Genomic DNA, 26,634 nt, shown 5'->3' with positions numbered 1-26,634 from the left:
TAGATCCAGCCTGCCGTATGCTCAGCCCGAAACCTAAACTGAGTTTGTGTTTTCAGACTTCTGTCCCCACAGCCCTGGCACACACACCCTCAAGAATGGGACCTCTGGAGTCACACTGCAAAACTGTGCCAGCCATCTCCAAGGAAAATTCCCATTCCATTGGTCGCAACACTATACATTAGGAGAACCCTCCAAGTCCCCTGAGGACATCCCACTAGTGTGGGCCAACCTGGACAAACAGGGGCATTCTGACACAAGTTGAGCAACTACCTCCACTCCAATACGCAGACAGATGTCCCCAGAGACAGCAGACTGAACCGGGCAGGACCCTAGGCCCTAACCTGAACCCTAGCTTTTGTTTCCAGTGGTCTCTCCACAGAGGCCGGGTTTCGAATACCAGCATATGGGGCATTCCTCAAGCACCAGATAGAACCCCTTTCGTCTCCACATTGGAAGGTTGCTCTTTGGCGTTTGTCAAACCGTCTGGGTAGGAGAATCCGGCAGGGCCCCAGCCAATGCCACATTCCAAGGTCTCCATGGACACAAAACCGTATTATGACCCATCCTCAGGACAGTCCATTTCAACTCAGACCCCTAGGTACCTTTTCTCAGAGCCAGCAGATCGAACCTGCCTTTTCGATAGGAGTCAATGGGAATGCGATGTGGGGTGTCCAGGCATCTATCCTTAGAACCCTGCTCTCGAGTCTTTCATATGGGGCTTCCTGGAGCCATCCAACAGGACTCGACTGTCCCGCAGAAGGAAACATTGTGGGTTGGAGGATCTCACACCCCCCAGCGTGGGAAAACATCCATGGCCTCATGACACCTCCACGTCATGAAGGCACCAACATGGAAACAAACTCCATCCTGAGCCAACGTCTGATACTCGCTCTGACTTCAGATGCAGGAGATCTCGATTCAGCCTCTGCAGAGTGGGCTTGCTGTGCCCTCGCCCCCAAACGTAATGCTAGCTTGTGTTTTCAGACTTCTCTCCTCACACGGTTGACCCACAAGCCCTCAAGAGTGTGAATTCCGTAGGTACAATGCAGCAATCTGCCTGCCCACCAGAAGAAAATTGGTGCCTTATGGGGCTGCAGAGAAACCCCAAATGAGGGTCAACTTGCAAGTCCATCGTCTGCACCCCAATTACATAGACTGCCCTGGCACTATTGCTCTGTCTGACACAGCCTGAGCATAGTCCTCTGAACAGACAACCAGACAGTTGGCCACACTCCCAGTACATAGGACCCTCCATGTCCTTAGGCCGTCATCACTTCCCAACCTGGTATTCAGGCCACGGAACCTATACTTTATCTCTAATCCCTGCACAGGTGGGAAATCAGAAGTTCTCCTTCCCCATGGAAGGAAACCTTGCTGTTGGAATGGTGTCAAACTTTTAGCGTAGGAGAAACCTGCATGGCCCATGAGGCCACGCCGCCCACGCTTGAGGGGCAGCTTGGACACAAACACGCATTGTGATCCTCAGTGTGAGCCCCATGCTCATGTAAGGCCTCTCAGAGCCTGGACCAAGAGTCCGCATATGGAGCTGGCCATGCCCCTAGAACCCCAATCCTAACCGCAAGTTGGGTTTTGCAGTCGCCCATACCCAGGGCTTTGCTCTGGATTCCCTCTCAGAGGGACCCCTGAGGCAGAAACCAAGACTCTTCCCTTCCTCTAGAATGAGCCCAAACTCTTGGGAAGCAGGCCCAAGACCCAGAGAGGGAGACTCATCCATAGCCCATGAGGTCACCTGTACATTCCACGGCCATCCTGGACACAACATCCAGAGACAAAAACCCTGAGCGACCACCTCCCACTCGCCCTTCTTTTATATCCTGAGGAACTCCTACACGGTCTGTAGATCGGGACTGCCATAACCTCAGCCCCAAACCTAAGCCGTATTGGTGCTTTCAGATTTCTGTCCCCAGAGCCCTGGCCCAGACACCCTCCAGGCTGGGGCCTATGGAGTCACACTGCAGAACTGTGCCTGCCCTCTCCGAGGAAATTTTGCCCATTCGATTGACCACAACCTTACATATTAGGAGAACCCTCCATGGACTCCGAGACCATCCCAATAGTGTAGGCTGCACTACACAAACAGGGGCATTCTGACAGGAGCGGTGCAACTACTTCCACTCAGACACCCAGAGAGATGTCCCCAGAGATAGAAGATTGAAATGGAGAGGTCCCTAGGCGCTAATCTGAACTCTAGCTTTGGTTTCCAGGCATCTCTCCTCAGAGACCTGTTTTGGAATACAAGCATATGGGGCATTCCTGAAGCACCAAACGGAACCCCTATTGTCTCCTCATGGGAAGCTTGCTCTTGGGAGCTTTATCAAACCCTCCGGTTGGGAGAATCCTGTAGGGCATCCCAGCCAACACTACATTCTAAGATCTCCATGGACACAAAACCACATTATGACCCATCATCCATTTCTACTCATGCCCCTGGATACCTCTCCCCAGAGCCAGCAGATCGAATCTGCCTTGTTGCAAGGAGCCAGTGGGAATGCGATGTGGGGTGTCCAGGCATCCATCCTTAGAACACTGCTCTCGAGTCTTTCCGTATGGGGTGTCCTGAAGCCACCCAAGAGGACTCGACTGTCCCCCAGAAGGAATCCTTGTGGTTTGGAGCATCTCACAACCCCCAGCGTGGGGAAACCTCCATGGTCTCATGATGCCCCCATGTTATGAATGCGCCAACATGGAAACAAACTCCAGCCTGAGCCAAAGTCTGATCCTCAGCCTGGCTTCAGACACAGGAAATCTCGATTCAGCATCTGCAGAGTGGGCCTACCGTGCCCTTAGCCCCAAACCTAACCCTAGCTTGTGTTCTCAGACTTCCGTCCTCACACTCCTGGCCCACAAGCCCTCCAGATTGGCAATTCTGGAGCCACAACACAACCCTTGCTGGTCCACCAGAAGAAAAACGTCCTCTGGGACTTCCCAGAAACCCCAAATGAGAATCAATGTGCAAGTCTGTCATCCGCACCCCAATTGCATGGGCTTCCCTGGGCACTAATGCTCTGTCTGACACAGCCTGAACCCGGACCTCACAACAGACAACCAGACAACTGGCCAGATGACCAGTACTTTGGACCCACCATGGCCTTAGGCCATCCTGTCTTCCCACCTGGGTTTTCCGGCATCAGATTTTAGACCTTATCTGCAATCCCTGCACAGGCGGGAACCTGATGCACAAACCAGAACTCCTCCTTCCCCATGGCAGGAAACCTTGCTGTTCACATGGTGTCAAACCTTCAGGGTAAGAGAAACCTGCATGGCCCATGAGGCCACGCCCATGCTTGAGGGCCACCTTGGGCAGAAACATGCATTGTGACCTTCAGCGTGAGTCCCATGTTCAAGTCAGGCCTCTCAGGGGTTGGTCAAGAGCCCGAATATGGGGCTTGCCATGCCCTAGGCCTCCAATCCTAAGCAGAGGTCGGGTTTTCCAGTCGCCCATACCCAGGGCTCGGCCCTGGAATCCCTCTCTTGGAGGGAAACCTGACTCAGAAAACAAGACTCCTTCCTTCCCACAAAATGACCCCAAACTCATGGGAGTCAGGCCAAATCCCAAGAGAGAGATTTTTCCATAGCCCATGATGCCACCTGTACATTCCACGGCCATCCTGGACACAATATCCATAGACAAAAGCCTGAACAATCACTTCCCACTCGCCCTTCTTTCATATCCAAGGGAGCTCCCCTCATGGTCTGTAGATCGGGCCTGCCAAATATACAGCCCCAAACCTAAGCCAAATTGGTCATTTCAGACTTCTGTCCCCACAGCCCTGGCCCACACACTCTCCAGGCTGGGGCCTGTGGAGCCACACCTCAGGACTGTGTCTGGCCTCTCCAAGGAAACTGTGCCCATTTCATTGGCCACAACCTTACATATTAGGCGAAAACTCCAAGGACCCCGGGCCATCTCAATTTTGTAGGCCGTCATGGACAAACAGGGGCATTCTGACACAAGCTGAGCAACGACCTCCACTCAGACATGCAGACTGATTTCCCCAGTGACAGAAGATTGAATCAGACAGGCCCATAGGCACTAATCTGAACGCTAGCTTTGGTTTCCAGGTGACTCTCCTCACAGTCCTGGTTTCAAATACCAGCATATGGGGCTTTCTTGAGGCAGCAAACAGAAACACTCTCATCCACATGTGAAGCTTGCTTTTTGGAGCTGTGTCCAACCCTCCGGGTTGGAGAATTCTTCAGGGCCCAGAGTCATAGCCACATTGAAAGTATACATGGAAACAAACCCACCTTAAGACCCATCCTGAGGAGAGTCCATTTCAGCCCACTGGGTATCTCGCCCCACAGCCAGCAGATAGAACCTGCCTTATCAATAGGAGCCAATGGGAATGCGAGATGGGGTGTCCAGGCATCCTTCCATAGAACCCTGCTCTCGAGTCTTTCTGTATGGGGCATCCTGGAGCCATCCAACAGGACACGACTGTCCCTCAGAAGGAAACCTTGAGGTTTGGAACAGCTTACAACGCCCAGCGTGGGAATACCTCCATGGCCTCATGAGGCTCCCCGTTCATGTAGGACATCATGTATCCATCGTGACAAAAACTCCAGCCTGAGTCAACGTCCGATACTCCCCCTGACGTCAGATGCAGAATATATCGATTCAGGCTCTACAGATCAGGCCTGCCTTGCCCTAGTCACGAAGTCTAAACCAACCTTGAGTTTTCAAACATCCATCCTCACACTCCTGACCCACAAGCCCTCCAGATTGTGAATTCTGGAGCTGCAGTGCAGCATTCTGCATGCCCAGAAGAAGAAAAACTTTGCCCTATGGGTCTGTCCAGAAACCCAAATGAGGATCAACCTGCATGGCCCTCGACCACACCCTAATTGCATAGGCTGACCTCAGCACTAATGATCTGTCTGATAAGGCTGAGCCCAGACCTCCCGAAAAACACCTAGATAGCTGGCCGCACACCCAGAATATCGGACCTGGCATGGCCTTATGACATCATCTCTTCCCAACATAGGTTCTCAGGCATCTGGACCTAGACATTATCTCCAATCCCTGCACACGGGGACCCTGATGCACAAATCAGAACTCCTCCTTCCCCATGGCAAAAAACCTTGCAGTTGGCATGGTGTCAAACCTTCAGGGTAGAAGAAATCTGCATGGCCCATGAGGACATGCCCATGATTGAGGGCCAACATGGGCACAAATACACATTGTGACCGTCAGTGTGAGCACGGTGTTTAAGTAGGGCCTCTCAGTGGCTGCACCAGGAGCCCGCATATGGGGCTTGCCATGACCCTAGGGCCCCAATCCTAACCAGAGGACGGGTTTTCCAGTCTCCTGTACCCAGGTCTCTGCTCTGGAATCCCTCTTTTGGAGGGATGCCAGAGGCAGAAATCAGGACTCCACACTTACCACAAAATGACCCCAAACTCCTGGGAACCACACCCAATCCCCAGAGAGTGAGACTCATCCATGGCCCTTGAGGCCACCCCTACATTCCATGGACATCCTTGACACAAAATTTAGAGAAAAAAGCCTGAGCGACTGCCTCATAATCGCCCTTCTACATATCCCGAGGAGCTCCCATCATGGTTTGTATATAGGGCTGCCATAACCTCAGGCTCAAACCTACACCGAGTTTGTATTTTCAGACATCTGTCCCCACAGCCGTGGCCCACAGGCCCTCCAGGCTGGGGCCTCTGGAGCCACACCACAGGACTGTGCCTGCCCTCTCCAAGGAAACTCTGCCAATTACTTTGGCCAGAACCCTACAGATTAGGAGAAACCTCCAAGAACCCTGAGGCCATCCCAATTGTATAGTCCACCTTGGACAAACAGGGGCATCCTGACACCAGTTGAGCAACTACCTCCACTCAGACACACAGACAGATGTTCCCAGAGACAGAAGACTGAACCAGACAGGCCTCTAGGCCCTAATCTGAACCCTAGCTTTGGTTTCCAGGCATCTCCTCAGAGGCCTGGTTTCGAATACCAGCATATGGGTGTTTCCTGAGGCACCAAACAGAACACCTCTCCTCTCCACATGGGAAGCTTCCTTTTTGGAACTGTGTCCAACCCTCCATGTAGGAGAATCCTGCAGGGCCCCTGAGCCACCGCCACATTCCAAGTTCTCTATGGACACAGTCCCATATTAGGACCCATCCTCAGGAGAGTCCATTTCAACTCAGGCTCCTGGTTAGCTCGCCCCAGAACCAGCAGAGTGAACCTATCTTGTCACTAGGAGCCGATGGGAATTTGCGTTGGGGTTTCCAGGCAACCATTCTTAGAACTCTGCTCTTGAGTCTTTCAGTATTGGGCATCCTGCTGTCATCCAACAGGACACATCTGTCGTGAAGAAGGATACCTTGCCGTTTGGAGCAGCTCATAACCCCCAGCTGGGACAACCTGCATGGACTCATGAGGCCAGCCCTCCATGAAGGTGTGGGCCATCTTGGGCAAAACCTCCAGCCTGAGCCAATGTCTGATATTCATCCTGACTTCAGATGCAGGAGATCTTGATTCAGCATCTTCCAAGTGGACCTACCATTCCCTTGGCCAGAAACAACCCAAGCATGTGTTTTCAGATGTATATCCTCACACTCCTGGCACACAGTCCCTCCGGATTTAGAATTCTGTAGCCCCAACACAGCACTGTACCTTCCAGAAGAAAAATGTTGCCCTATGGGGATCCCCAGAAACGCCAAATGAGGATCAACCTGCATGGCCCTCGACCACACCCCAATTTCATATTCTGCCATGGGCACTAAGGCCCTTTCTGACACAGCCTGAAACCGGAACTCCCACCAGACACCCAGACATGTGGCAGCACACCCAGCACATCGGATCCGCCATGGCCTTAGGCAATCATCTCTTCCAAACCTTGTTTTTCAGGCATCTCAACCTAGACCTTATCTCCAATCACTGCAATTGGGGTAACCTGATGCACAAAGCAGAACTCCTCCTTCCCCATGTCGAGAAACCTTGCTGTTGGCACGGTGTCAAACCTTCAGGGTAGGAGAAACCTGCACGGCCCATGAGGCCACTCTCATGCTTGAGGGACGACTTGGGCACAAACACGCATTGCCTGAGCTAACGCCTCACACTCGCCCTTCTTTCATAACCCGAGGAGATCCCCTCACGGTGTGTAGATCAGGTCTGCCATATCCTCGGCCCGAAAACTACCCCGAGCTTGTGTTTTCAGATTTCTGTCCCCAGAGCCCTGGCCCACACACCCTCCACACACCCACCTTGGGGCCTCTGGAACCACATCAAAGGACTGTGCCTTCCTTCTTGAATGAAACTGTGCCCCATCCATTGGCCACCACCCTAGAGATTAGGAGAAATCTACAACACCCCTGAGCCCATCCAAATTACGTAGACCACCCTGGACAAAAAGGCACTTCTGATGCAACGTGAGCAACTACCTCCACTCAGACACACAGACAGATGTCCCCAGGAACAGAAGATTGAACCGGACATGTCCCAAGGCCCTAAACTGAACCCTAGGTTAGGTTTGCACCATCTCTTCCCAGAGGCCTGGTTTTGAATACCAGCATATGGGGGTTTCTTGAGGCACCAAACAGAACACCTCCTGTTTCCACATGGGAACCTTGTTATGGGGACCTGTGTAAAATCCTACAGGAAGGATTATCATGCAGGGCTCCTGAGCCACCGCCATATTCCAGGGTCTCCATGGACACAACCCGCATTATGATCCATCAGCATGAGAGTTCATTTCAAGTCAGCCCCCTGCGTATCTTGCCCCAGAGCCACCAGATTGAATCTGCCTTGTCCCTAGGAGCCAATGGCAATGCGAGGTGAGGTTTCCAGGCCTCCATGATTAGAGGTCTGCTCTCGAATCTTTCTGTACAGAGCACCCTTCCACTATGCAAGAGGACTCGCCTGTCCCGTGAAAGGAAAGCTTGATGTTTGGAGCAGCTCACACCCCCCAGTGTGGGAAAACCTCCATGGCCTCATGAGGGCACCCCTCCATTCAGGACCATCATGCTCACAAACTCCAGCCAGAGACAACGTCTGATACTTGCCCTTAGTTCAGATTCTTCAGATCTGGATTCAGCCTCTGCAGAGTGGGCCTGCTGTCACCTCGGACCGAAACGTAACCCTCTCATGTGTTTTAAGTCTTCCATCGTCCCACTCCTGGCCCACAAGCCCTCCAGATTGGGAATTCTTGAGCCACAATGCATCACTATGTCTGCGCACCAGAAGAAAAAAAAATTTCCCTATGGGACTCCCCTGAAACCCCAAATGAGGATCTACCTGCACAGCCCTTAAAAGCACCCTGTTTCCTAGGCCACCTTGTGCACTAATGCTCTGTCTGACACAGCCTATGCCCAGACCTCCCGTCAGACATCCAGACAGCTGGTCGCATATGCAGCAGATCGGACCTGCCATGGCTCTAGGCCAACATCTCTTCCCACCTGGGTTTTCAGGCACCTGTCCCCAGACCTTATGTCAAATCCCTGCACATGGGGAAACTAATGCAGAAAATAGAATTCCTCTTCCCCCATAGCAAGAAACCTTGTTGTTGGGAAGGGTGTCAAAGTTCAAACCTTCAGAGTAGGAAAATCCTGCATGGCCCATGAGGGGCGAGCCCAAGCTTCAGTGTCTTCCTGAGTACAAACACGCATTGTGACCCTCAGCATGAGCCCCTTATTCAAGTACAGCTTCTCAGTTGCTGGACCAAGAGCACGCATATTGGGCTTGCTATTCCCCTAGGTCCCAAACCTAACCAAACGTGGGTGTTTCTGGTCGTCCGTACCTGGGGCTCTGCTCTGGATTCCCTTTTATGGAGAGACCCCTGAGACAGAAAACAGGACTCCTCCCTTCCCACACAATGACCCCAAATTATTGGGAGCCAGATAAATAACCAGAGAGGGAGAATCATCCATGGCCCATGAGGCTACCTATACATCCCACGGCCATCCTTTTCACAAAATCAAGAGAAAAAAGCCTGAGCAACTGCCTTACACTCACCATGATTTCAAATCCTGAGGAACTCCCGTCAGGGTCCGTAGATTGACCATGCCATACCGTCGACCCAAAACCTTCCCCGAGTTTGTGTTTTCAGACTTCTGTACCTACAACCCTGGACCACACACCCTGCAGAGTGGGGTCTCTGGTGCCACACCTCAGGACTGTTCCTGCCCTCTCGAAGGAAACTGGTCTCTTGTAGATTCTGCCCAGCCTGCAATAGTTTGTGGTCATTCTAGGGGAAGGGAGGAGTCCTGTTTTCTGTTTCAGGGATCCCCCAAACACAGAGATTCCAGAGCAGGGCTCCGGGTACCGTCTCCTGGAAAACCCCAACTTGGCATAGATTTTAACCTAGGGGCATGGCCAGCCCAATATATGGGCTCTGGGTATAGCTCCTGAGGGGTCTTATTTGAGAATGGGGCTCAGGCTGAGGGTCACAATGCATGTTGGTGCCCAAGATGGTCCTCCAGAGTGGGCGCGGCCTCATAGGCTAGGGAGGTTTCACCAACTCGGAGAGTTTGACACACAGCCCAACAGCAAGGTTTCCTGCCATGGGGAAGGGGGAGTTCTGTTTTGTGTATCAGGTTCTCCCACATGAAGATATTTGACATAAGTTCTGGGACAGATGCCTGAAAAGTTCTGGGACAGATGCCACGTTGGCTAGAAATGATGACCTGGGTCAGTGGCAGTTCTGATCGGCTGGATATCCGGCCCACTGACTGAGTTGCTGACAGGATGTCTGGTCTCAGGCTGTGTCAGACAGAGCATTAGTGCAGAGGGCAGCCTATGAAATCGGAGTGCCATTGAGGGCCATGTGGGTGTATCCTCATGTGGGGTGTCTGGGCATCCCCATAGGGCACTTTGCCTTATTATTGTGGGCAGGCAGAGTGCTGCATTGTGGCTCCAGAATTCCAAATCCGGAGGATTTATGGGTTTTATGGGACTTCTGTGAGGACAGAAGTCTGAAAACACAAGCTACATTTAGGTTCAGGGCCTAGGGCATGGCAGGCTCAATCTGCAGAGGCTGAATCAAGATCTCCAGCATCTGACGTAAGGGCGAGTGTGAGACGTTTGCTCAGGTTGGAGTGTGTGTCCATGATGGCTGCCTAATGGAAGGGTGGCCTAGTGAGGCCAGGGAGGTTTTCCCACACTGGGGGTTTTGAGCTGTTCTGAACAACATGGTTTTCTTCTGCAGGACAGGCATGTTCTGTTTGATCATCAATTGCAGTCAGAGGGAACGATTGGAGAGTAAACTCTCCATATGGATACCTGGAAACCCAACCTGGCATTCCCACTGGGGCCTAGGAACAAGGCAGGTTCGATCTGATGGCTCTGGGTAAGGTTAGCCAGGGGAATGTGTTGAAATGGAGTCTTATGCTGATGGGTCTCAATGTGGGTTTGTGTCCATAGAGACCTTGGGATGTGGCGGTGGCTAAGGGTCCATGCAGGATTCTCTTGCCCTGAGGGTTTGAAATAGCTCCAAATAGCAAGTTTCCCTTCTGGGAACAGGAGGTGTTCTGTTTTGAGCCTCAGCACCCCCTATCTGTTGGTATCTGAGACCAGGCCACTGCGGATAGATGTCTGAAAACCCAAGCTCCAGTCCAGTTTAGGGCCGAGGGGCATGTCACTGTCAACCTCCTGACTGTGGGGCCATCTACCTGGGTGTCTGACTGGAGGTCCTTGCCTGGGGTGTCACACTGCACATTTTTTGTCCAGGGTGTCCTACGAAACTGGGGTGGCCTCAGGGGCCTTGCAGGTGTCTCCTAATCTCGAGGGTTTTGGTGACTGTAAAGGGGAAAATTTCCTTTGGTTGGGCAGGCACAATCTGCGTGGTAGCTCTAGAGTCCCACCTGGATGGTGTGTAGGCCAGGGCTCTGGGGACAAAAGTCTGAAAACTCAAAGTTGGGTTAATGTTACAGCCAACGTTAGGGTAGGGCCAATCTGCAGACCCTGAGGGGAGCTGCTCGGGTCCTGATATGAGGACGAGTGTGAGGTGGTAGCTGAGCCTTTTGCCTCTGGATTTTGTATCTAGGATGGCCGCCAAATGTAGGGGTGGCCTCCTGGGCCCATGGAAGATTCTCCCTCTAAGGGATTCCGCCCAGCCTCCAATTTGGTGTCATTCTGGGGACAGAGAGGAGTCATGTTTTCTGTTTCAGGGGTCCTCTAAAAACAGGGATTCCAGAGCAGGGCTCTGGGTACAGTCCCCCGGTAAACCCCAACTTGGCTTAAGATTTCATCATAGGGGTATGGCCAGCCCGATATGCAGGCTCTGGGTCCAGCCCCTGAGGGGTCTTATTTGAGAACAGGGCTCAGGCTGAGGGTCACAATGCGTGATGCTGCCCATGGCGGCCCTCCAGAGTGGGCGTGGCCTCATAGGCCCTGCAGGTTTCACCAATGCAGAGAGTTTGACACACAGCCCAACAGCAAGGTTTCCTGCCATGGGGAAGGAAGAATTCTGATTTGTGCATCAGGTTCCCCCACATGAAGGGCTTTGACAAAGTCTGGGGACAGATGTCTGAAGACCCAGGTTTGGTAGAGATGACGGACTAGGGTGTGGGCAATTCTGATCTGCTAGATATGTGGCTTGCTGTCTGGGTGGCTGACGGGATGTCTTGTCTCAGACTGTGTCAGAACGAGCATTAGTGCACAGGGCGGCCTATGAAATTGGGGTGTCACCGAGGACCGTGTGGGTGGATCCTCATTTGGTGTTTCTGGGCAGCTCCATATGGCGTTTTGTCCTTATTATAGTGGGTAGGCAGAGTGTTGCATTGTGGCTCCAGAATTCCAAAACTGGAGGGCTTGTGGGCCAAGTGTGTGAGGACAGAATTCTGAAAATACAAACTCGTGTTAGGTTCAGGGCCTAGGGCATGGCAGGCTCATCTGCAGAGGCTGAATCAAGATCTCCAGCATCTGAAGTAAGGGCGAGTGTGAGACGTACGCTGTCTGGAGTTTCTGTCCATGATGGCCGCCTAATGGAAGGGTGGTCTCATGAGGCCATGGAGGTTTTTCCATACTGGGTTTATGAGCTGCTCTGAACAACATGGTTTTCTTCTGCAGGACAGGCGGTATCCTATTTGTAGACCAATTGTCCATCGTAGGGAAAATACTCGAGAGTATGCTCTACACATGGATGCTTGGAATCCCTGCCTGGCATTTCCACTGGCGCCTACGAACAAGGCATGTCTGATCTGGTGGCTCTGGGGCAGTTTAGGCAGGAGAGTGTGTTGAAAAGGAGTCTCATGCTGATGGGTTACAATGCGGGTTTGTGTCCACGGAGACGCTGGAATGTTGCAGTGGCTCCAGGGCCATGCAGGATTCTCTTGCCCTGAGGGTTTGACACAGCTCCAAATAGCAGGTTTCCCTCCTCGGACAGGAGGTGTTCTGTTCTGGGCCTCCGTAGACCCCATAAGTTGGTATCTGAGACCGGGCATCTGGGGACAGATGACTGAAAACATAAGCTACTGTTCCGATTATGTCCTAGGGGCATGTCAGGTAAACCTTCTGACTGTGGGGCCATCAACCTATGTGTCTGACTGGAGGTCAATGTCTGGGGTGTGTCAGACTCTGCATTGATGTCCAGCTCTTCCTATGAAACTGGGGTGGCCTCGGGGTCCTTGCAGGGTTCTCCTAATCTATAGGGTTTTGGCTACAGTAAAGGGCACAGTTTCCTTTGGGCAGGCAGGCACAGCCCTGCATTATGGATCCAGAGGACCCGCCTGAAGGGCCTATGGGTCAGGGCTCTGGGGACAGAAGTCTGAAATCCCAAATTTGGGTTAGGTTGAGGGCCGACGGTAGGGCAGCCCGATCTGCAGACCCTATGGGGACCTCCTCAGCATCTGAAATGAGGGTGAGTGTGAGGGTATAGCTGAGCCTTTTGCCTCTGGATTTTGAATCTAGGATGGCTGCGGAATGTAGGGGTGGCCTCCTGGGGCCATGGAAGATTCTCCCTCTTGGGGATTCCGCCTGGCCTCCAATAGTTTGGTGTCATTCTGGGGGAAGGTGGGAGTCCTGTTTTCTGTCTCAGGGGTCCCCCCAAAAGAGGGATTTCAGAGCAGGGCTCTGGGTATGATTCCCTGGAAAACCCCACTTTGGGTTAGTATTTCAGCCTAGGGTCATGACCAGCCAGATATGAGGGCTCTAGGTCCAGCAAGTGAGGGATCTTTTTTGAGAACTGGGCTCCAGATGAGGGTCACAATGAGTGTTGGCGCCCAAGGCGGCTCTCCAGACTGGGCGTGGCCTCATAAGCCATGAAAGTTTCACCAACTGGTAGGGTTGTACACACATTCCAGTAGCAAGGTTTCATGCTAGTGTCAGGAGGACTTCATTTGTGGACTATGACCCCCATATGCAGGAATTTGAGACCAGGTCTCTGGGGATATGCCTAGAAACCCAGATTGGGTAGAGATGATGACCTAGAGCATGGCAGGTCTGATCTGGTGGATATGCAGCTGGCTACCTGGGTGGTTGACAGGAATGTCGGGGCTCAGATTGTGGCAGACAGAACATTAGTGCACAGGGCGGCCGTGAAATGACAGTCCCCATGAGGGCCGTGTATGTTGCCCCTCATTTGGGGTTTCTGTGCACCCCCCTAGGACACTTTTGTCTTCTGAAAGGTAGGCAGAATGCTGTGTTGGGGTTCCAGAATTCCCAATGTGGAGTGCTTGTGCACCAGAACTTTGGGGATGGAAGACTGGAAACACAAGATCAGGTTAGGGTTAGGGCCTCGGGCAGGGCAGACCCGATCTGCAGAGGCTGAGGTGAGATCCCTGGCATCTGCAAGAAGGACGAGTGTCAGAAGTCCACTCAAGCTTGAGATTGTGTCCATGAGGGCCGCCTGATGTAGGGATGGCCACATTAGGACATGGAGGTTTTCCCAATCTGGGGTTCGGTGCAGGTCCATACAGCAAGGTTTTCTTCTTTGGGACAAGGGGAGTGCTGTTTGATGGCTCAAGGGAACCCCGTATGGAAGAATTCGAGAGCAGAGATTACATATGGAAGCCTGAAAACCCCACCAAGGTGAAACTTTGGAGCCTAGGGACAAGGCACGTCCTCTCTGCTGTGTCTGGGTCGAGCTACACAGGGAGCTGAGGTGAAGAGGAGTCTCACGCTGAGGGGCACAATACGGGTTTTTGTCCAGGGAGACCTTCGAATGTGGCGGTGGCCTCGAGGCCCATGCAGGATTCTACTACCCTGAGGGTTTTGGGGCACGTCGAAAGAGCAAGGTTTCCTTTTGGCACAGGAGTTTTGTTCTGTGGCTCAGGGATCCCCCAAATTTTGTTATTCATATACAGACCTCAGGGGACATGCCTGAAAACCTAAACTGGGGTAGAGATGAGCACTGAGGGGCATGTCCAGTTCAATCTTCTCACTCTGGGGCCATCTACATGGGTGTCTGATGGGAGGTAGTTGAGCAAGATGTGTCAGACTGCGTATTATTATCCAGGTCATTCTAAGCTGTTGGGATGGCCTCAGGGGCCTTGCAAGTTTCTCCTATTCTTGAGGTTTCTTGAAGCTTTAAATGACCCAGCTTCCTTCTGGAAGGTAGGCACAGTCCTGTGGTGTGGCTATGGAATACCCAGTCTGGAGGCTTTGTGGGGAAGGACTCTGGAGACAGAAGTCTTAAAACACTAAGTGGGCTTAAGGTTAGACCGAGGGTATGGAAAGCCCGATCTTCAGATCGTGAGGAGAGCTCTTTGGGATCAGAAACGAGGGTGAGTGTGAGGCAGAAGCTCAGGCTTTTGCCTGTGGTGTTTGTGTCTAGAATGGCTGCCGAATATAGGGGTGGCCTCATGGGCAAAGGGAGATCCTCCCACTCTGGAGTTTTGCACTGCTCCAAATTGCATGTTGTCATTGTTTGGGAAAAGAGGAATCCTGTTTTATGAATCATGGGTCCCCATGTGGAGGGATTCGAGAGCAGGGCTCCTTGTATGGGTGCCTGGGAACCCAACCTTCCGATACGATTTGGGCCTAAGGTAATGGCAGGCCTAAGAAAGTGGCGGTAGAATGGCTGCGAAATATAAGGGTGCCCTCATAGACCATGGGAGATTGTGTCTCTTTGGGGGTATAGCACTGCTCCAAATTGCATGTTGTCATTGTTGCGGAAAGGAAGAATTCTGTTTTATTAGTCAGGGCTCCCCATAAGGAGGGATTTGAGAGCAGACCTCTGTGGATGGGTGCCTGGAAACCCACCCTTGGGATTGCATTTGGGCCTGGGTCATGTCAGGCTTCATATGCTGGATCTAGATCAAGGTACTGAGGGTGCTTAGTTGAAAACCAGGAGATCGAGTGTCAGGCTGTGTCAGACAGAGCATTAGTGCACAGGGTGGTCTATGATATTGAGGAGCCCTCGAGGGCCACGCATGTTGATTCTCATGTGCGGTTTTTGGGCAGACCTATACGGCACTTCTCCTAACAGGTGGGCATGCAGAATGCTTTGTTGTGGCCCCAGAATTCCCAATCTGGAGGCCATGCGGGTCAGGAGTGTGAGGACGGAAGTCTGAAAACACAAGCTATGTTTAAGTTAAGTGCTGAAAACATGGCAGTTCCAATTCGCAGTGGCTGATTCGAAATCTCCAGCACCTGAGTCAGATGTTCGCTCACACTGGAGTTTCTGTCCATGATAGTCGACTAATGGAGGGGTGGCATCATGAGGCCATGGAGGTTTTCCGACGCTGGGGCTTGTAAGCTGCTCCAAACAGCTAGCTTTCCATGCATGGGACAGGAGGAATTGGGTTTGATAGCTCCAGGTTTCCCCATCTGGAAAGATTGGGTAGTAGAACTCTCTGCATGGATGCCTGGAAAGCCAACCTCGCATTACCATTGCAGCGGAGGAACATGACAGGTTCATTCTGGTGGCTCTGGTGTCAGATACCAAGGGGGCTGCGTTGACATGAAGTCTCATACCAATGGGTCACAATGCTGGTTTGTGTCCATGGAGACCTTAGAATATGGTGGTGGCTCAGGGGCCATGCAGGATTCTCCTACCCTGAGGGTTGGACCCAGCTCCCAGCCAAGGTTTCTTTCTGGGGACAGGAGGTGTTCTATTTTGTAGCACAGGAACCACATGTTGGACTATATGTTGGTGTTCCAGAACAGGTCTCTAGGGACAGATGCCTGAAAACCTAAGCTATGTTTCCAATGAGGTGCTATGGGCATGTCAGGTTCAATGTTGTGACTCAGGACCATTGACCTGGATGTCTGCGTGGAGGTAGGTGCTCAGGGTGTGTCAGACTGTGCATTTGGCTCCAGAGCAGTAACGAATTGGGGTGGGCTCAGGTGCTTTGCAGGATTCTTGTAATTTGGAGGTTTTGGTCAACTGTGATGGCAGAGTTTACTTCAGGAGGGCAGGCACAGTCCTGTGGTGTGCCTCCAGAGGACCCATCCTGTAGGGCATGTGGGCCAGGGCTTTGAGGACATAAGTCTGCAAACGCAAAGTCAGGTTAGGGTTAGGGGCGATGTGATCACAGTCACCATCTGCAGGCCCTGAGCAGAGACCCTCGTGATCTGAAATTAGGGCACCTGGGAGGCAGTAACCCAGGCTTTTCTTTCTGGATTGTGTCCAGAATGACCATGGAACACAGGGGAGTGCTCATGGGGACATGGGTGATTCTTCCTCCCTGGGGATTCTGCCTAGCTCCCAATAGGTTGGTGTCTTACTGCGGGAAGGGAAGAGTGCTGTTTTCCTTCTCAGAGTCCCCCACAAAACATGGATTCCAGAGGCGGGCTCTGGGTCTGGGCACCTGGAAAACTACACCTAGTATTACGATATGGGCCTAGCGGGGTGGCAGGCCCTGTATGTGGGCTTCTGGTCCAGCTACCGAGGGGGTTTGTTTGAAAGCGGGCTCAGGCTGAGGGTCACAAGGCCTCTTTGTGCCCAGAGCGTCCCTAATGAGTGGGTGTGGTCTCATGGTCCATGCAGCTGGCTCCCACTCTGAGGGTTGGACACCTATCCCAACAGCAAGGTTTCCTGCCATGGGGAAGGAGGAGTACTCTTTTGTGCTTCAGTATCTCCCCATTGGCAGGGATTTGAGCTAAGTTCTGGGGACAGATGCCTGAATTACCTGGTTGGGAAGAGAAGACATCCTCGGGCCATGGCAGGTCACACATCCTGGATATGTGGCCCACTATCTGTGTTGCTGACAGGAGGTCAGGCCTCGGGCTGTGTCAGACAGAGCATTAGTGCACAGGGTGGCCTATGATATTAGGGTGACCTCGAGGTCTCTGAATGTGGATCCTCATGTGAGGTTTCTATGCAGACTCAGAAGGCACTTTTTCTTTCTGGTGGGCAGGCAGAATGCTGCATTGTGGTTCCAAAATTCCCCCATCTGGCGGGCTTGCAGGCTAGGAGTTTGAGGATGGAAGTCTAGAAACACAAGCTATGGTTATGTTCAGTGTCGAGTGCATGGCAGTTCAAATGTACAGCTGCTGATTTGAGATCTCGAGCAACTTAGTAAGGGCGAGTGTCAGATGTTCGCACACACTGGAGTTTTTGTCCATGATGGCCGACTAATGGAGGAGTGGCCTCATGAAGCCACGGAGATTTTCCATGCTGGGGCTTATGAGATGCTCCAAACAGCTAGGTTTCATTCTGAGGGCCAGGGGAGTCCCCTTTGATGGCTCCAGTGTCCCTCAAATGGAAAGATTGGATAGCAGAGTTCTCCACATGGATACATGGAAAGCCTACCTCAGGTTATCATTAAAGCTGAGGGACATGGCAGGTTCATTCTGGTGCTATGGGGTGAAGTACCAAGGGGGCTGAGTTGACATGGAGTCTCATGCTGATGAGTCACAGTGCTGGTTTTTGTCCAGGGAAACCTTAGAATGTGGCGGTAGCTAAGGGGCTGTGCAGGATTCTCCTACTCTGAGGGTTTGACAAAGGTCCAAAGAGCACGGTTCCCTTCTAGGAACAGGAGATGTTTTGTTGTGTGGCTCAGGGACCACATGTTGTTCCATATGTTGATATTCCAGAACAGGTCTCTGCGGTAAGATGCTTACAAACCTAAGCTACGGTTCTGATGAGGTCCTTAGGGCTTGTCAGGTGCAATCTTCAGACTCAGGACCATTGACCTGGGTGTCTGCCTTGATGTAGGTGATCAGGGTGTTTCAGACTGCACATTTGCATCCAGAGCGGCGTCCGAAATTGAGGTGGGCTCTGGGGCCTTACAGACTTCTCCTAATCTGGACGGTTTGGGAAACTCTGGCAGGCAGCTTCCTTGGGGAGGTCAGGCACAGTCCTGTGGTATGGCTTCAGAGACCCCATCCTGGAGGGCATGAAGCCAGGGTTTTGTGGACAGAAATCTGCAAACGCAAACTGGCGTTAGGGTTAAGGGTGAGGTGATCACAGGCCCAATGGTTAGACCTGGAGGGCAGCTCCTCAGGAAGTGTAATTAAGGTGACTGGAAGGCAGTAGCACAGGCTTTTATGCCTGGATTCTGTGTCCATGATGGCCTCGGAATGCAGGTGTGGACTCACAGGTCCATGGGAGATTATTATTCTCTAAGGATCCTGCCTGGCTCTCAATAGTTTGGTATCTTTCTTGGGGAAGGGAAGAGTGCTGTTTTCCATATTAGGGGTGCCCCAAAAACACGGATTCCAGAGGCAGGATCTAGGTCTGGTCTCCTGGAAGATCCCACCAAGGGTCAGGATTTGGGCCTAGGGGCATTGCAGGCCTGCAATGCGGGATCCTGGTGGTTCAACTGTGAGGGCTTGTTTGAAAGCGTGCTCAGGCTGAGGGTCACAATGCCTGTTTGTGCCCAGGGTGGCCCTCATGAGTGGATGTGTTCTCATGGGCCATGCAGCTGGCTCCCAATCTAAGGGTTGGACATCCATCACAACAGAAAGGTTTCCTGCCATAGGGAGGAAGGAGTTCTCTATTGTGCTTCAGGTTCCTCCATTGGCAGAGAATTGAGCAAATGTTTTGGGATAGATGCCTGAATACCAAGGATGGATAAAGATGACGGTCTTGGGCCATGGCCAGTCTTACCTGCTGGATATGGGCCCCGTTCTCTGGGTGGCTGACAGGAGGTCGGGGCTCAGGCTCTGTCAGACACAGCACTAGTGGCCAGGGCAGCCTATATATTGGAGGTGCCCTCAAGGGCAGAGCAGATTGATCCTCATGTGGGGTTTCTGGACAGACTCATCGGGCACTTCTTCTTTCATGGGGGAAGGCAGAATGCTGCGTTGTGGCTCCAGAATTCCCTATCAAGAGGGCTTGGGGGCCAGGAGGGTGAGGACCGAATTGAAAACACAAGCTATGGTTAAATTCAGTGCCAAGTGGAAGGCAGTTCCAATGTGCAGTGGCTGAATCAAGATATGCAGCACCTGAGTAAGGGCAAATGTCAGATATTCGGTCACGCTGGAGTTTGTGTCTATGATGGCCGACAAATGGAGGGGTGGCCTCAAGAGGCCATGGAGGTTTTCCCATGCTGGGGGTTGTGAGATGCTCCAAACATCAAGGTTTCCTTCTACTGAACAGGAAGAGTCCGGTTTGATTGCTCCAGGGTCCCCCATATGGAAAATTTGCATAGCAGAGCCCTCCCGCATGGATACCTGGAAAGCACACCTTGATTTACCATTGTAGCTGAGGAACATGACAGGTTTGATCTGTTGGCTCTGGGGCGAAGTACCAACGGGGCTGAGTTGACATGGATTCTCATGCTATTGAAACACAATGCTGGTTTGTGTCCAGGGTGACGTTAGTATATGGGGGTGGCTCAGGGTCCATGCAGGATTATCCTACCTTGAGTCATGGACACAGACTCCAAGAGCAAGGTTTCCTTCTGGGGACATGGGGGTTCTGTTGTGTGGCTCAGGGACCACATGTTGGACTATAAGTTGGGATTGGAGAACAGGTCTCTGGGGACAAGGGCCTGAAAACCTAAACTGGATACTGATGAAGTCCTAGGGGCATGTCAGTTTCAATCTTCTGATTCAGGGCCTTTGACTTGGATGTCTGCCTGGAGGCATGTGTTCAGTGTGTGTCAGACTGAGCATTTGGGTCCAGAGCCTTCCTCGAAATTGAGGTGGGCTCAGGGTCTTTGTACATTGCTCCTAATCTTCAGGGTTTGGGCAACTGTGATGGAAAGAGTTTCCTTTGTGTGGATAGGCACATTCGTCTGGTGTGGCTCCGGAGGCCCCATCCTGGAAGGCATGTGGGCCAGGGCTTTCGGGACAGAAGTCTGCATACTCAAGCCTGGCTTAGGGTTAGGGGCGAGGTGATGGCAGGCTCAATTTGTAGACCATGAGGGCAGCTCCTCGGGATTTGAAATTCGGGCGGCTGGGAGTCAGTAGCACAGGCTCTTCTGTCTGGATTGTGTGTCTACAATGGCCACGGAATGTAGGGGTGGCCTCATGGGGCCATGGGAGATTCTTTGTCTCTGGGGATTCTGCCTGGCTCCCAGGAGTTTGGTGTCTTTGTGTTGGAAGGGAAGAGTGCTCTTTTCCGTCTCAGGGGTCCCGCCCAAACAGGGATTCCAGAGATATGTTCCGTTTCCATATGCCTGAACAACCCCTCCGAGGTTTAGGATTAGGGCCTCAGGGCATGGCAGGCCCGCTATGCGGACTACTGGTCCAGATCCCAAGGGGGCTTGTTTGAAAGCAGTCTCAGGCTGAGGGTCCCAATGCCTGTTTGTACCCAAGGCAGCCCCTATGAGTGGGCATGGTCTCATGGGGCACGCAGCTGGGTCCCCCTCCGGGGAATGGACTCCCATCCCAACAGCCAGGTTTCCTGCCATGGGGAAGGATGAGTACGCTTTTGTGCTTCAGGATCCCCCATAGGCTGCTATTTGAGCTAAGGTGGGGACAGATTCCTGAATACCCAGGTTGGTTCGAGATGCCGTGCTTGGGCCTTGGCAGTTCCCACTTGCAGGATATGGGGCCCGCTATCTGGGTGGCTGACAGGAGGTCGTGGTTCAGGCTGCATCAGACAGAGCATTAGTGCACAGGGCAACCTATGATACTGGGGTGCCATTGAGGGCCGAGCAGGTGGATCCTCATGTGGGCTTTCTGGGCAGACCCATAGGGCACTTCTTTCTGGTGGGCAGGCATAAGGCTGCATTGTGGCTCCTAAATTCCCAATCTGGAGGGCTTGTGGGCAAGGCATGTGAACTCAGAAGTCTGAAAACACAAGCTACAGTTAAGTTCAGTGCCGAACACATGGCAGTTACAATGTGCAGTGGTTGATTCGCGATCTCCAGCACCTGAGTAAGGGCGAGTGTCAGATATCTGCTCACGTTGGAGTTTGTGTCCATGATGGCAGAAGAATGGAGGGGTGACCTCAAAAGGCCATGGGGGCTTTCCAACGCTGGGGCTTGTGAGCTGCTCCAAACAGCAAGGTGTCCTTCTGTGGAACAGGGGGAGTCCGGTTGGATGGCCCCAGTTTCCCCCATATGAAAAGATTGGATAGCAGATCTCTCCGTTTGGATTCCTGGAGAGCCAAACTCGCGTTACCATTGCAGCTGAGGAACAGGGCAGGTTCGATCTGCTGACTCTGGGGCAAATTTCCAAGGGGGCTGAATTGACAGGGGTTCTCAGGCTGACGTGTCACAGTGCAGGGTTGGTGTCCAGGGAGACCTTAGAATGTGGCAGTGTCTCAGGGGCTATTCAGTATTCTGTTACCCTGAGGGTTGGACTCAGGTCCCAAGAGCAAGGTTTCTTCTGGGGATAGGAGGGTTTCTGTTGTGTGGCTCAGGGACCATATAATGGAACATATGTTATTAATCCAGAGCAGTCCTCTGAGGAGAGATGCCAGAAAACCTAAGCTAGTTTTCTTTTCTTCCTCTTTTTTTTTTTTTTTTCCTAAGCTAGTTTTCTGATGGCGACCTAGGGGCATGTCAGTTTCAATCTTCTATCTCAGGGCCATTAACATACGTGTCTGCCTGGAGATAGATGCCTCGGGTGTGTCACAATGCCACTTTTTGTCCAGGGATGCCCTGGGGGCCTTAGTGGTTTCTTCTAATCTGAGGGTTGTGGCCATGGAATGGGCACAGTTTCTTTGGCAAGGGCAGGCACAGTCCTATGATATGGCTCCAGAGGCCACAGCCAGGATGGTGTTTAGGCCAGGGCTGTGGGGGCAGAAATCTGAAAACACAAACTCAGCTTATGTTTCAGGCCGATGGTATGGCAGGCTCGATCTACAGACCATGAGGAGAGCACCTCAGGATAGGAAATAAGGGAGAATGTGAGATGGTAGCACAGGCTTTTGTCTCTGGATTTTGTGTCAAGAATGGCCGTGGAATGGAGGGGTGGCCTCATTGGCCATGGACACATCTCCCTCTCTGTGGATTTGGGCCTGCTTCCCATAGTTTTGGTCATTCTGTGAGAAGGGCGGAGTCCTGTTTTCTGTTTTAGGGGTCCCTCCCAAAGAGGCATTCCAGAGCAGAGCCATGGGTATGGGCGACTGGAAAACCCGACCTTTGGTTTAGATTGTGGCCTAGGGGCATGGCATGACCGATATTCTGGCTCTTGTTCCAGCCACTGAGAGGCCTTATTGAACACGGGGCTCATGATGAGGGTCACAATGCTTGTTTATGCCCATGGCGGCCCTCAAGCATGGGCGTGGCCTCATGGGTATGCAGGATCATTCTACTTGATACCTATCAGCATCCCAACAGCAAGTTTTCTTGCCATAAGGAAGGAGGAGTCTGACTTGTGCTTCAGGTTCTCCCCGGTGCAGCATTCTGAGATAACATCTAGGTATAGATGCCTAAGGCCAAGGCGGTTCCGATCTGCTGGATATGTAGCCAGCTATCTGAGTGTCTGACGGGAGTTCTGGGCTCAAGCTGTGTCAAACAGAACATTAGTGCTCAGGTCTGCCTATGAAATTCTGGTGCAGTAGAGGGCTATGTAAAGTTCATCTTCACTTGGCATTTCTGGGTGGACCCAAAGGGCACTTTTTCCTTCTGGTGCAGAGACAGAGTGCTGCGTTCTGTCTCCAGAATTCCCAGTCTGGAGAGCTTGTGTTCCAGGATTCTGGTGACGGAAGTCTGACCCAAGCTACGTTTATGGTTCGGTCTAATGCATGAATCACTGATCTGCAGATGCTGAGGTGAGGTCCTGGATTTGAAATTAGGTCAAATGTTAGAGATTTTCTCAGACTAATATTTGGTTCCCCTAGGGCCTTCCTATGTGCACTTGGCCTCCTGGGACCATGGAGTTTTCTCCTGCTCTGGGGATTTAAAGAAGCTCCAAATAATTTGTTTTCATTCTGGGGGGAGTTAGAATCCTGTAATTGACTCCAGGGTACTCCATATTGATGGATTCTAAAACAGGCCCCTTGGTATATATTCCTGAAACTCAACCTGGGTTTGTGGTAGGGCCTGGGTGCATGAAAAGTCTGAATTATTCCCAAAGGCACCAGCTACTAGTTGTCTGACTGGAGGTCAGTGCTATCGTTGAGGGTAGAATGTGTATTATTGTCCAAGGCAGGCTGCTGTCAATGGGATAGCTTTGGGGATTCATGCAGCTCTCTTGTAGTATTAGTATGGGGGTTGCATGCTTCTCAAGAAGGCACATTTTCCTTCTGGAGGGCAGGCACAGTCCAATGATGTAGCTCATCTGTCTCTATCTGGAGGGCTTGTGGGCAGGACTTTGAGGATGGAAGTCTGAGAACCCCAGCTAGGCCTAGCGTTAGGGGCTAGGGCATGGCAGGCCCAATCTATAGATGCTGAGGCAAGTTCCATGGGATCTGAGGTGAAGGCAAGTGTTAGGATGTGGCACAGGCTCAGTTTGTGTCCATGAGTCTTGCCGAACTCATTAGTTGCCTCATGGTGATATGGAGTTTCCTCCCACTCTGGGGATTTCGCTGTTCCAAATACCTTGGTTTATTCCTGGCTGTTAGTGGTGTCTTGTTTTATGTCTCAGGGTTTCCCCATATCGAGGGATTTGAGAGCAGCGATCTGAGTATCGATACATGAAAACCCAACTAAGGGTTATGATTAGGTCCTAGTGGTACCACAAGCCTTATACCCTGGCTCTGGGCCATGGTACCCATGGGGCTATGTTCAAAATGGGGCTCAGGGTAAGGGTCACAATGGGTTATTGTATCCATGGCGACATGTAAATGTGGACGGGAGCTCAGGGGCAAAGCATTTTTTTCCCATCTGAGGATTTTGCATAGCTCCAAAAATCAAGGTTTCCCTCTGGTGGTCAGGAGGAGATTTCTTTTATAGATCAGGGCCCCCCCATGTAGAGGGATTCCAGAGAAGGGCTCTGTGTATGGATGTCTGAAAACCCAAACTAGGGTTAGGATTTCAGCCTCGGGTCATGGAAGGTCCAATCAGCTGCATCTGGCTCGAGCTGCATTGATGGCTGATCAGTTTTCAGGACTCGGGTTGTGCCCTCCTATGCATTAGGATCCAGGGTGGTATTCAAAAGAGCGGGTGGTATGCAAAAGAGCGGTGGTGTCGGGGCACTGCATATTTGCCCTAATCTAGGGGTTTTGTGCAGCTCCATAGGGCACGGTTTAATCTGGAGTGCAGGGATCATCCAGTGGTTTGGCTCTTGAGTCCCCAATCTGGAGGACTTGTGTTCCAGGAATCTGGGGACAGATATCTGAAAACCCAAGCTAGGTTTATGTGTATGGTCTAGGCCATGGATCTCTGATCTGTAGATGCTGAGGCAAGGTCACCAGATTCTGAATTGAAGGAGAGTGTCAGGCATTCCCTCACAGTAGAATTCGTGTCCTAGGGACTCCAGAGTTGTGAGTGTCCTGCTGGGGCATGGAGGTTTCTCCTGCTCAGGGAGCTTTGCACAGTTCCAAATACTATGGTTTCAATCTGGAGGACAGATGGAGTCCTGTTGTATGGCACTAGGGTCCTCCAAATGGAGGCATTCCAAAACAGCACTCTGGTTATGGATTCCTGAAAACTGAATCTAGGGTTTGGCTTAGGGCATTGGGCATGGGTATTCCGATTTGCTGACTCTGGCCCCAGCTACTTGGGTGGCTGACTGGAGGTCGGTGCTCAGCTTGAGGGACAGAATGTGTATTAGTGTCAAAGGTCGGCTTCTGCAACTGTGGCTGGCTTAGGGGTATCATGCAGCTTTCTCCTAATCCAGAGTTTACATGCAGCTCCATAGGACAGGTTTTCCATGCGGAGGGCAGGCAGAGTCTTGTGGTGTGGCTCCGGGGTTCCCTAGCTGGAGGGATTCTAGACCACGACTCTGAGGATGGAAGTATGTAAAGCCAATCTAGGAGGATGGTTAGGGCCTAGGGCATGACAGGACGAATCTGCAGTCACTGAGGCAAGCCCCCCAGGATCTGAGTTTAAGGCGAGTGTGAAGAGGTCGCTCAGGTTGGAGTTTGTGCCCATGAGATCCTTCAAAAATGAGAGTCGCATCATGGGGACATGGAGTTATCTCCCGCTCTGGAAATTTTGCAGAGTTAAAACATAGCTTGGTCTATTATTGGGAATAGGATCTGTCCTGCTTTATGGCTTAGGGGTCCCCCATATGGGGGGATTCAAGAGCAGAGCTCTGGGTATGGATTCCTGAAAACCCAAACTAGGTTTCGGATTAGGTGGTAATCTAATCCACTAGAATTAGTGGCATCATAGGCCTTAGGTTCTGGCTCTGGACCAAGCTACCCATGGGGTTGTGTTGAAAATGGGGCTCAGATTAGGCGGCCAGCATTCATGGGTGTGTCCTCAAGGGCGATGCAGATTTTGCCCACCTCTGGGGGATATACATATCTCCAGAAAGCTTCTGGGGGTCAAGAGGAGTTCTCTTTTGTGACTCAGGTGTTCCCCATGTGGAGGGATTTGAGAGAAGGGGACTGGAGATCGATGCCTGAAAACCCAACCTATTGTTATGATTCCTGCCTAGGGGAATGGCCACTCTGATGTGCTGACTCTAGCGCAAGCTATGTGGGTGGCTGTCTGGAGGTCGGGGCTCAAGTGAGGGATAGAATGTGTTTTAGTTTCCAGGGCCAGCCTCCATAAATGAGGGTGGCTTTGTGGGTTCGTGCAGCTTTCTCTGAATCTGTGGGTTGCGTGCAGCTCCATAGAGCACGTTTTCCTTCTGGAATCACATACCTCGAGGCTCTAATCTGAACCCTAGCTTAGGTTTTCAGGCATCATTCCCCAGAGGCCTAATTTCCAATATCAACATAGGATGCATCCCTGAGGCACACAAGAGAACACACACTGTCCCCAGAAGGGAACCTTGCTATTTGTAACTATGTAAAACCTTCAGGGGAGTAGAATCCTTCATGGCCCCTGAGCCACTACCACTTTCCAAGGTCTCTGAACATAAACTGGCATTGTGATGCATCAGCATGAGACTCCATTTCAACACGTTCCCTTGGTTTTACACAGCTCCAAATAGCATGGTGTCATTGTGGGGGAAAGTAGGAATCCTGTTTTCTGATTCAGAGGTCCCCATGAGGAGGGCTTTGAAAGCAGAGCTCTGGGTATTGAGGACTGGAAACCCAACCTTGGGTTACGATTTTTGCCTAGGGACACTGAAGGTCTCTGATGGTCCTGCCAGACACCCAGGTACATGGCACCAGAGAGAGAAGATTGAAGTTGACATACTTCTAGGCTCTAATCTGAACCCTAGGTTAAGTTTTCAGTCATCGTTCCCCAGAGGCCTGATTTCCAATAACAGCATATGGTGCATTCCTGAGGCACACAGCAGAACACACACTGTCCCCAGAA

This window comes from Enhydra lutris, unplaced genomic scaffold (assembly GCF_002288905.1).
Source record: "Enhydra lutris kenyoni isolate GAN:26980312 unplaced genomic scaffold, ASM228890v2 scaffoldscaffold142, whole genome shotgun sequence".
Lineage (NCBI taxonomy): Eukaryota > Metazoa > Chordata > Mammalia > Carnivora > Mustelidae > Enhydra > Enhydra lutris.
Note: the sequence above shows the minus strand (reverse complement) of the source record.